Here is a 10881-nt window from a genome sequence, read left to right on the forward strand (position 1 = left end):
GCGGAGGGGGGGCCGGCCGGCCGGGATGTGGTCTGCATCAATGCGCCTTTCACCGCGCCTCCCTCTCTCCTTCTTCCCCTCCCGCCCCCGACACCCAGAGTTTCCATCCGGTAATAGGCCGGAGCCCCCACCCAGAGCCCGACGTGGGGCGGACGGAGGGCCGGGCCCGCCCCCTCCTGCGGCAGCTGCTTAGCGGGTGAGACCCTCTCTGTGCTGCGCAGATCCCCCAGAGAACCTGGCGCAGAGTCGGGCCACAGGTGGAGGTTTTGGAGAGAAGCGTGGACATCAGGCCCACAGGAACAGTTTCGAGGCACGTGTCTTAACCTAGCTCGTGGACCTGCCTTCCTAGCTTGGGTCGCGACAAGTGTTTTTCTGGGAGGTGATGTTTTTGGGTGCGGGGAAGTGGGGATGAACTATAGGTATCATCAGCCCCGTGACCCACATGGTAATACCCGCTATTTAATAGGTGCTAACCCTGGGGACCACCAGTTGGCATAATTGTTACGTTGTAGCAGACCGTGGTTTGAGTCCCGGAGCAGTGGCTTGAAACTCGCACCCGCTGCGTGTGCCAAAGGGATTGCGGCGCCATCCCCCACCCCCGCCACCCCGTATGGTGGTGGGGGGTGATTTCTCCCTTTCTGTCTCTCTGGTGAGCCCAGGGCCCATATAGCAAAAATCTCTCTCTAAATGAATGAATGAATGATTGAATGCTAACCCTGAGCTCCAGGACTATGCAGTCTTGCATAGTTACTCTGTCCTCTCGGCAAAGCTGTAGTAGGGATAGAAAGGGCTCTGCCCGTTCCATTCACAGAAAACTGAGGCTCAGGGAAGCTGATCAACATTTCAACATGGAGTAGCATAAGTTCTCTTCTGAGTCATTCTTTTTTTTTGGAGAGGTTTTTCGCTATAGGGCGCGTGCGCTCGCCAGACAGAAAGACAGAAAGCGAGAAATCACCCCCCAGGGGGGATGGTCACGCCGCAATCCCTTCTCCTCCATTCTCCTCTCTGGATCTTGGGCACGCACGCACACGCACCCGGCGTGGGGTTTAAGCCACCAGGTCCTGGACGCGAACTGTGGTCGACTACATGGGAGTCCAGCAACATAGCCATTATGCTAACTGCTGGTTCCACTTCTGAGTCATTCTTGACCTCTGATTGATAGTATCTTTTCCTAACCCATCTGTCCTCCTTTCACCTGTCTTTTGTCCATTCTGGAAGAAAACATCCTCAGGGACCAGGCTACCCACCAGGTAGGGTCAGGTTGGAGCCGTGTGTGTGTGTGTGTGTGTGTGTGTGTTACATACACACCTCCAGTGGAATGAGCAGAACGGAAATCTGGCCACACCTGTAGTAACACAGAGGTTGCTGCAGGATGGTACTGCTGCTGAAAGGCAAATTTGACTCTGCAGGGTTTTCCTTAGAGACCCAGCCTGGTTCCCCAGAGCTCAGACCAGCCCAGCTGATGAACAAACCGCAGGAGAGCAGGCACTTCCTTCTAAGAATGCTCACTCCTGGGCTCACACCTAACTACAGGTAAACTTCATCCCTGTTTCTCAGAGGAAGCAAACATCCAAATTATTCTAAAGCTGAGACTGGCTATGTAATTTGCCCAGACCAGTTTACGATGAAAATACAGACCCTTTTGATAAAAAAAAAAAAGACTAAGAATTTAAAAATGGTGCCAGCAGAGCAATAAACCAGTCACAGAGCCTTTCTAAGTGCCCAGCCTGTGTGACTGCACAGGTCACAGGCCCAAGAGCCATCTCTGTTTTAATGCCGAGCGAGGTCCCTGCCACTGCCCTTTGCGGCCAGCCCATTGCTGTTTACAACAGCCTACAGGCTGGGAGAGCGGGGTCCACCAGAGAGTATGTCTCTTACCCCATTCCAGTTCCTGTTGTTGCCATTGCTGCTTTCACACAGTGACTTCAGATGGTCCATCTCTGTGTAAATATGGGATTAGATTAGGATTTCAGTAAAGAGCTAACCCTGCATTAACAGCCAGGCATTTTTAAGCCCACACAATCATGGAAATAATCAGATTACATTTTAGGCTAAGTAAGCAAGATGTCATTATCTAAAATATAATGTTTTAAAATATGGGACCAGCAGTTAGTGTAATGGCTATGTCGCTGGACTCCCATGTAGTTGACCGCAGTTTGAATCCTGGACCCGGTGGCTTAAACTCACGCCGGGCGCGTGTGCGTGCGTGCCCAAGATCCCGAGAGGAGAATAGGGGAGAAGGGATTGTGGCGTTACCATCCCCCCCGGGGTTGATTTCTCACTTTCTGTCTCTCTGTCTCTGTCTTTCTGGCAAGTGCATGCACCCTATAGCAAAAACCTCTCTCTCACACACACACAAAAATAAATAAACAATAAAAATATAAGTGCTTGATAGCATACAGAGACGGTTTTTACATATCCTGTCTATCAAGTTCTAAAATTAGGCCAGAAGCACTACCACTGTGGTTTGATTACTTTCAGAGCCTCTGTGCTTATTTCTATACGTCTGTGGGTTTGCAATAGCATTTATCCTACCACTGCTGGAATTTACTATATTAGTCCAACTAAATTTTTTTGGTCTACTCATCTGGCTTGTTCTACCATTATATAAGAAAATACAAATTTATGGAAAATCATAAAAATTAAATCACTGGTGAAAAATGACTGAAAGTCTCTGACCTGCAATTTTAGTAAGTCTACTCCACAAGCATCTTCTTTTATTTCCACGTATTTATGCAACTAGAAGCTGGCATCCTCTGCAGTGCTTGAGGGCAAGCACTGGTCTCTTAGACCTGGAAGAATTACATTTCATTCTGAAGCATCGCCTGCTACATGCTTTCAACTTGGGTAGTCTTTCATTTCCTGTCAAATTTTCTTTCTTTTTATTAAGTTACCCGAAGCTGCGCACTTTCTTGCCGTTTTCATTATGCCCTGGGTACAGCAGGGTTTTCAAATCAGCATCCTCTGAACAGACTCTGCATTGTAAGAATTCCTCAGAAAATTGTACTCCATGGAGATCTGTGTTTGAAAATGGTCAAGATTAAAGACATTTCTGGGCAGTTCAGATGACTCTTTGCAGTCTGTGTGTCTCTTTCAAGGTACAAAGAACTGCCTGTTTAATGATAAAAGGAAGCCAAAGTAAGCAGGATTTTTGGAATTACATCTCGAAACATTTAAGTTTACAAAATACATCCAGTTCTCTGGCCTCCTTCTATAAATCCCCCCACCCCCCCTTTGACTGAACCACGGTTTCTTGCTATTTACCCCCTGCTCCTCCTGACTGTGAAAGATGTGATAACTTTGTTAATACAAAGTCAGGTCATTGTGATGGAAGTTAAAACAAGCCAGTAATATTAATCTCCTCCCTCATTTCTTACAGTTTTTAGCAAATGACAAAGCAAACTGAATGCAGGTACACCTCTCCCAAAACTGTCTGAGAACGCTAACAAGTGACGAAATAGGAACTGACTGGTGACAGGACACAGAGAGCTCAAGAGGTTTGACTAGCAAACAAGAAAAAAAGACAAGAATTTATGGAATATTTCTTGTCGCTTATGACGTAAAAGTTATTGGTCATAAAACTTGCTAGCCAGTTTGTAAAAAACTGAAATTCCTAGGGGCAAGCAGGTGGCATGATGGTTAGAGTGTTGAATTCCCATATGTGGTTTGAGTTCTGGACCTGGCAGCTTGAAAACCTCAACAAATAAATAGATAAATAAATATTTTTACAAGTTAAAATTCTTTATTCTGGCGAACTTATATCCTGTGTTCTTTAACATGGCTTGAAATAACACCTTGGAAATATTTTCAGATACTTTGGCAATTTTATCAGAATTATCAGAAACATCTTCTCATCACCCATTTCCTGTCAACTCCTGGCTCGATTAATGATTCCTGTTTTATAAGTACTGTTGATACCTTAATGTATTTATAGATTATATAGAAACCATGCTTAGAAATTTATGTATATATAACCTTAAGCTAGAAGCAATTGCTAATTTTGGGTTGTCAAAAGAATCATGATGTATTTTTTCTATGCAAAATGCTTTATGACTTTTCTGACAACCCGATACAATCAAACTACTTGCATCAAAGTAAAAAAAAAAATCAGATAACTAGATGGGGGCGAGGGTGGTGAGGGGAAGCAGGGCAGTAACTGACTTGGTCACTTGCTAAGTGAAAACCAGTGAAGCCATGGTGGCATGGTGGTTAAGGTGGCTGCGTTCCACATGGCTGACTGCATAGTTCTAGATCCTGAGGCTTAAAAGAACACGCAGGTCAGTGTATGTGTGTGCCCAAAATCCTGAAAGGAGGGAGGAATTGAAGAAAAGGGATTGTGGCGTGACTATGGCTGGGGAGGTGCTTTCTCACTTTCTGTTTCTCTTTCTCTCTCTTTCTGTCTCTCTGCCTGTCTCTCTTCTGTCTCTCCAGTGAGCTCATGCGCCCTATAGCAAAAATCTCTCTAAAAAAAGAGAGAAACCATTGAATAGTTGAAGGGTACCTAGGAAGAGACAAGATGCAAAAATCTGAAACATTGTCACAAAAAGAAAAAAAGAGCCTTGGTTTATTGTTTTCAAGAGGATGGTAGAAACTTCCCTGGGATGACCCACTGCACTCCAGGGAGTGCCAAGAGTGGAAGCATTCATTTGGGGCTGATGTCTGCTTTCCATTAAAAGACCAGTTGCCTTGGTGGTGAGTGAGCAGGAAACAGCTACTTTCTGAATGTGCAGAGGTACCTCGGTGGGGGCAGTTTGCATAGGGCAATTACAATTGTTCTTGAAAGATAAAAATTATGTTCTAGAAATAGAGTGTGAATTGGCAATGTCTAAATCCCTGAAGCTGAACTTAGGAAGTGCATGTCTTGGGAACTGAAATTGGATACCTTCTTTCAAAACAATCTTGAAGCACAGCTAGTTTAGCAGTGGCAAGACTGTGGGTGACAGACCCCTGGTGGTGGTTGGGGGGAGACCCCAGGCTATGAAAAACAGGGTGAGGGCACATCATTTTTCTCTCAGCTTTTTTTTTTCTTTTTTAAAATTTTATTTATTTTTATTTTTTATTATCATCATAATCTTTATATTACATTGGATTACATATAACTTTACAGTGTATTACATTGCTTTTTCAAAAGGGAATGCCATGCAAGTCAGTCAGTACAAAGACATTAATCTCCCCGCTTCAACATTCGATATCTTTTCTATGTTTTCCCCAATCATTATTATTATTATTATAATTATTTTTTAAAACAGTCAATCACTATTTCTCATTTTGCTTGTAAAAAGACTTTGCCCATCATGAACTACTTCTCAGACCAATCCAGTTGAGAATACTATACATGTCATCATCAACAGTTAATAAGCCATATCTGTTTCTCACTAACGCCCTGCCTCTCTATTGTTCACTTGCTATCTTTCTCTATCCTCTTCTCTTCTCTCAGCTTTTTTTTTTTAAGAGATGTTCTTGCTGTAGGGCATGTGCGCTCACCAGAGAGACAGAGAGACGGAAAGTGAGGCATCACCTTCAGGGGGATGGCCACGCCACAATCCCTTCTCCTCCATTCTCCTCTCAAGATTTTGGGCACATACGCACACACGCCCAGCATGAGTTTTAAGCCACCAGATACAGAACTTGAACCATAGCCGACTACATGGGAGTCCATCTGCTGATCCCTTTTAACTTTATTCCAAAACTTTTCTTTGGGAAAATAACACCTAGCCCTGATTTGTCTAGCAGTTGTGTCAACTACCTCCTGTACTTTGAATTCTCTGTGATATATGGTGCTCTTGTAGACTCTGTGACTTGAGTTACCTCTATCATTCCTGGAAGTCATTCATTCATTCATTCACTCAACTAATGTGTATGGAGGGCCTGCTATTCAGTTAGGCGCCTGTGCTAGCCCCTGGGGAGATAAATAAGCAAAAGACATGATCTCTGCTCTCAGAGAGTGCTAGGTCTAATGAGAAGACAAAATTTTAAAGATGTGAGTGCAAAACAGGGTGGTAAATGCCCTGGCAGAGGTGCACATAGGTTGCCTGAGATGAGGAAGGGGAGGAAGTTATGGAGGCTTTCTGAAGGAGGCAATACCTGTTTGTTATAAAGATTTAGATTGGAGTTAGCCAGGCAAAGGGTAGATATTGAGACTGGAGAAATGGGCATGGAGATTAATGAAAGGAAGGGTATTCTGTCTAGGCACTAGCATGAAGACTAACATAGCAGTAAGGAAAAGCTCTGTATTCAGAGAACTAAGCAGTTCAGGGTTGCCAAAGCTTATAGTGCAAGGCAGAGAGTGCCCAGGAAGAAGACTGGAGAGCCCAGCAGGGATTTGAGCTTGATGAGCCTTGTGTTCTTTGTGGAAGTGATTGGATTTTGTCCCATAGTCAGCGGGAAGCTTTGGATGGTTGGTAACCACTATTGGCCTGCTCAGGTTTGCTTAGGCAGAGACTTCTGGCTGCATGTAGTGGTTGGACTCGAGGGAGCCAGACTGTATCCAAGAAGATCATTTAGAAAGCCGTTGCTGTCATGCAGGGCAGAGGTTCTCAGCCATAGAGCTGTGCTCTGATCAATCTGAGAATAGTCTCTGGTTCCCATAGGGACCTGGAAACTGCTCAGGATCAGAAGCCCATTTTACCTGTGCTGCATGCCTATGGTCATAGGAGTGTCCCATGCACACCTTCTGAGACTGTATAAATATTTATTTCTCAGGAGGAAAAAATATTTGGGCCCACTGGTATAGGTAAAAATGATGAGAATTTGAATTTGCACAGCCATGGCTGGGTTGGGAGGGAGAGACAAAGAGAAAGACAGAGAAAATCTAGAAAATGCAGTCAGAGGATTTAGTGATTGACTGGCTCTAGGGGCAATTCTAGAGAGTGAGAAGACTACAGTGCTCTCCCCTGTATAGATTTCTAACCTAGGCGGCAATTCACAGATTGCCATGCCACAATTGGGAATATAAAATATAGCAGGAGGGGCAGTTTTCAGGGCATAGACAAGCAAACACAATTTTGAACTCGTTGGTTTAAGCTCCTATGGGACATCCCAATAGAGCTATTCTGAGGACAACTGGCAACACAAATCTGCATCTTGGTGGAGGATTCATCAGCATAATGAAACATCAAGCCATGATGAGGGATGGGAAGGGTGGCTGAGGAAGTTGAAACCAGGAGGGAGATTTAGGCTAATTAGATTTATTAGCTATCTCTTATCAAGAGTGGACACCCAATTATGGAAGTATGCCAACTTGTATGGATGGAATGATGCACCTCTAGCTAGGTCATCAGAGGGTCTTAAATGCTCATATTTCAATAGACATTGCCATTTATGTGACAGATACTTTATATTAAGAGAGATGTATCATCCCTGAGGAGTTGATTGTTTAATCAGTTAAGATGCTTTCAGCAGCTACTAAAAGAAAACCCAACTCTGTGTGGCTTAAAACATAAGGAACTCTAGTTTCTCTCTCTTTTTTTTTTTGAGAGGTTTTTGCTTTAGGGCGCGTGCACTCGCCAGATAGACAGAGAGAGAGACAGAGAGACAGAAAGTGAGAAATCATCCCCCAGGGGGGATGGCCACGCCACAATCCCTTCTCCTTCATTCTCCTCTGGGATCTTGGGCACGTACACACACGTGCCCGGCGTGAGTTTAAGCCACGGGTCTGGGACTCGAACCACGGTTGACTACGTGGGAGTCCAGCGACATAGCCATTATGCCAACTGCTGGTCCCTAGTTTCTCTCTTAACAAGTTCAGAAGGAGGGCTGCTCAGGATTCACTAATTCAGTGACTCAATCACACCATTAAGGATTCAGATTTCTTTGGAACTCTAGTTTCTCTCTCTTTTTTTTTTTGAGAGGTTTTTGCTTTAGGGCGCGTGCACTCGCCAGATAGACAGAGAGAGAGACAGAGAGACAGAAAGTGAGAAATCATCCCCCAGGGGGGATGGCCACGCCACAATCCCTTCTCCTTCATTCTCCTCTGGGATCTTGGGCACGTACACACACGTGCCCGGCGTGAGTTTAAGCCACGGGTCTGGGACTCGAACCACGGTTGACTACGTGGGAGTCCAGCGACATAGCCATTATGCCAACTGCTGGTCCCTAGTTTCTCTCTTAACAAGTTCAGAAGGAGGGCTGCTCAGGATTCACTAATTCAGTGACTCAATCACACCATTAAGGATTCAGATTTCTTTCTCCCATTTTTGTGTTCTGCCATTCTTAGGATATTGACTTTGTTTCTATGTCATCATATCTTCCTGGGAGACAGTCAGCCCAAATGTCCCTGCTAGATACTACAAGGTCTAGAGGAAAAAGAGGAGCATTTCTTGTGGTTATCTCCTTCTTTCCCAGAAGCCCCTGCCCTCTATACACCTCACTGGCCAGAAGATAGTCATATACTCAATCCTAAAATAATCCTTAACTGGGAGAACAAGATAACCACCATACACCTAGGCAAATCAAGAAGAAACTCTGGGTACCACTTTCCTCATGTAGCATAGAATTGCTACCTGAGCAAACTGGGCTTCCACAAAGAAAAAAGATGGGGAAATGGACATTGTGTTGGCAACAACAGCTTCTATTTGAGGACACAGATTAAAAATGACTGTTCATTTTTCTCAAAATTGTAACTGAATCCCAAATAGGTGACATGTTCCCCCACACATTCTATAGAGTTATGCTAGAGATGGCTCGTGCATACTTTTGACCTATTCGCAGCCCACCCATAACTCATCCACTTCTAGACTTGGTATACTCATTTGTGCCTGGTTTCCTTTGCTCAGTATGATGTTTTTGAGATGCATCCAAGATTGAATTATCGGTAGTTTGTTTCTTGATGTCACTAAGCTGAATTTTAAGGTTTGTCCATCCATTGATCTGTGAAGATTACACCCTCTAAGCATTTTGAGTTTGAGGTGAGTGAGTGTATCTGCTTCTTTCCAGAGAGGAGGGTTTGGCCTCAGGGGCCTGGGTGTCTTGTCAGAGGCTGACTCACAAGATCAGGAAGATGCTGAGAGAAGATGACAGTGTGCCAAAGAGCACCCTTTGCTGCTTCCAGCTGGAGGAGGAGGCCCAGATAGAAGCTGGATTGTCTGGAGAGCTCCTGGGGATTCCCTAAGGAAGCCAGAAACTGCAGCTTTCCTCCCTTACAACTTGTCACTAGGACTCCTTTTGTTCTGAGATTCTTGGATTTTGCATTAGAAACAAGAATCCAAATCATACCACGGTCTGCTGCAAAGATATTTTCCCCTTTTGCCTGACAGAATCCTGGAAAACAGCAGGACAGGGAGACAGGGAGGTTCCCCTCTTGTCTGAGCCCAACAGGGTGCATTACTAGCAAACTCTTGGCCTTGAAGTTAGTAGTCAGATCCAGTGTATCCAATTCAATCCCAATTTTCTATTGGACTTCTAGTAATCCTAGACCTTAGCACACCCCGAACTATGAGCTAAACACTTAATTTTTCAGTATATTTAACTCATGTGGTTATGAGTCATTGTTAATATGTTCAGCAGATATGCTGGCTTCCAAGCTGCATATCCAAAGCAAGGGTTTTAATTGTTTTTCTTAGTGATTTGCTCATGTCTGCATACCAGCAGTCAGGCTTGGCTGACCAAAGCCATCTTGAAATATTTAACTTAGACTTTGGTCTATAGGACTAAAACATATCAAGTATTTCTAAGATCTCTATCCAGAGACATGGGTCACTCATCAAAGTTAAGTTCTAAACCAGGTTCCACTAGAAGGTAAAACCAACTTTTTATTTCACACGTTAATATTGTATCTGTAGAAGATGAAATTTTACATGGTATGTTCCAGAAGCAAAGCATATTGTGTGTTTTATAAAACTTGAAAATAAAAAAGAAAATGTTTATCTGGAGAGGAATAATTTTTGAAATTCTAGAATATTGAAAATAATGAAATTCATCAAATTACTTATCATAATTTAGATCTTTATATAGATATATATATTCATATATCTTTAACTGTAGTTTGCCTTGATTTACCTAAAATGTCAAGTTAGTTGAATGAATAATAGAAGTTTGCAAAATAGGCTGCTTTTTCTTACCACTTTTTGTTTTCTTAATTTGCTATAGGGCTTATATGCTTGGAGAATGGAGAAGAAAAAGGAAAATGAGAAAGCATGCCTCCAAGGTGCTTCTCTCTTCTTCTTTATTGTCCTCTTGTGATTTTGGGCATGCATACACACATTCCTGTATGTTTTTCAAGCTGCCGGATCTGGAAGTCAAACTGCGTAGTCTGCCATGTGGGATCTAGTTGCCTTAACGGCCATGCCACCATCTGGCCCTTTCTTACCATTTTTAGCTCCCTCCCCTTTTGTCTGCTCCCATTTGGATGGGGAAAAACATATGCTCAATTTTTTAAAAAAGAATTATTTAATTTTGTTTATTATTATTATTTTAAAATAATTATTTAATTTTATTCATTCATTCATTTACTTTCATTTGACCAGAGAAAGACACACAGAGAGAACGGAAGTGAGAACGCAAACCACCAGGTCTGGGTAATTTGACCAGAAAGAGAGAGAGAGAGATTGAGAGAGAGGAGCAAGTCACCAGGTCTGAGACTTGAGCCTCGTTTGGTCATGTGGGAGTCCAGCGCCTTAACCACCATACCACCTGCTAGCCCTAACATATGCTCATTTTGAAATCAAACAATATAGAGTGTATAAGACAGAATGTGCAAGTTCCCCTGCTATTAGCCCTTTATTCCTTGAAAATATAACTGTCGTTCATGCTTTGATATATATATTTTAGTCATTATACACATGTACATACATGACTATATTTGAATATAAACTAAGTAGGATTATCATATGCATCTTGTATTATAACCAACTTTCTTTAAACTAACAATACAAACTGAACATC

Source organism: Tupaia chinensis, unplaced genomic scaffold (assembly GCF_000334495.1).
Source record: "Tupaia chinensis unplaced genomic scaffold, TupChi_1.0 Scaffold000154_1, whole genome shotgun sequence".
NCBI classification, from domain to species: Eukaryota; Metazoa; Chordata; class Mammalia; order Scandentia; family Tupaiidae; genus Tupaia; species Tupaia belangeri.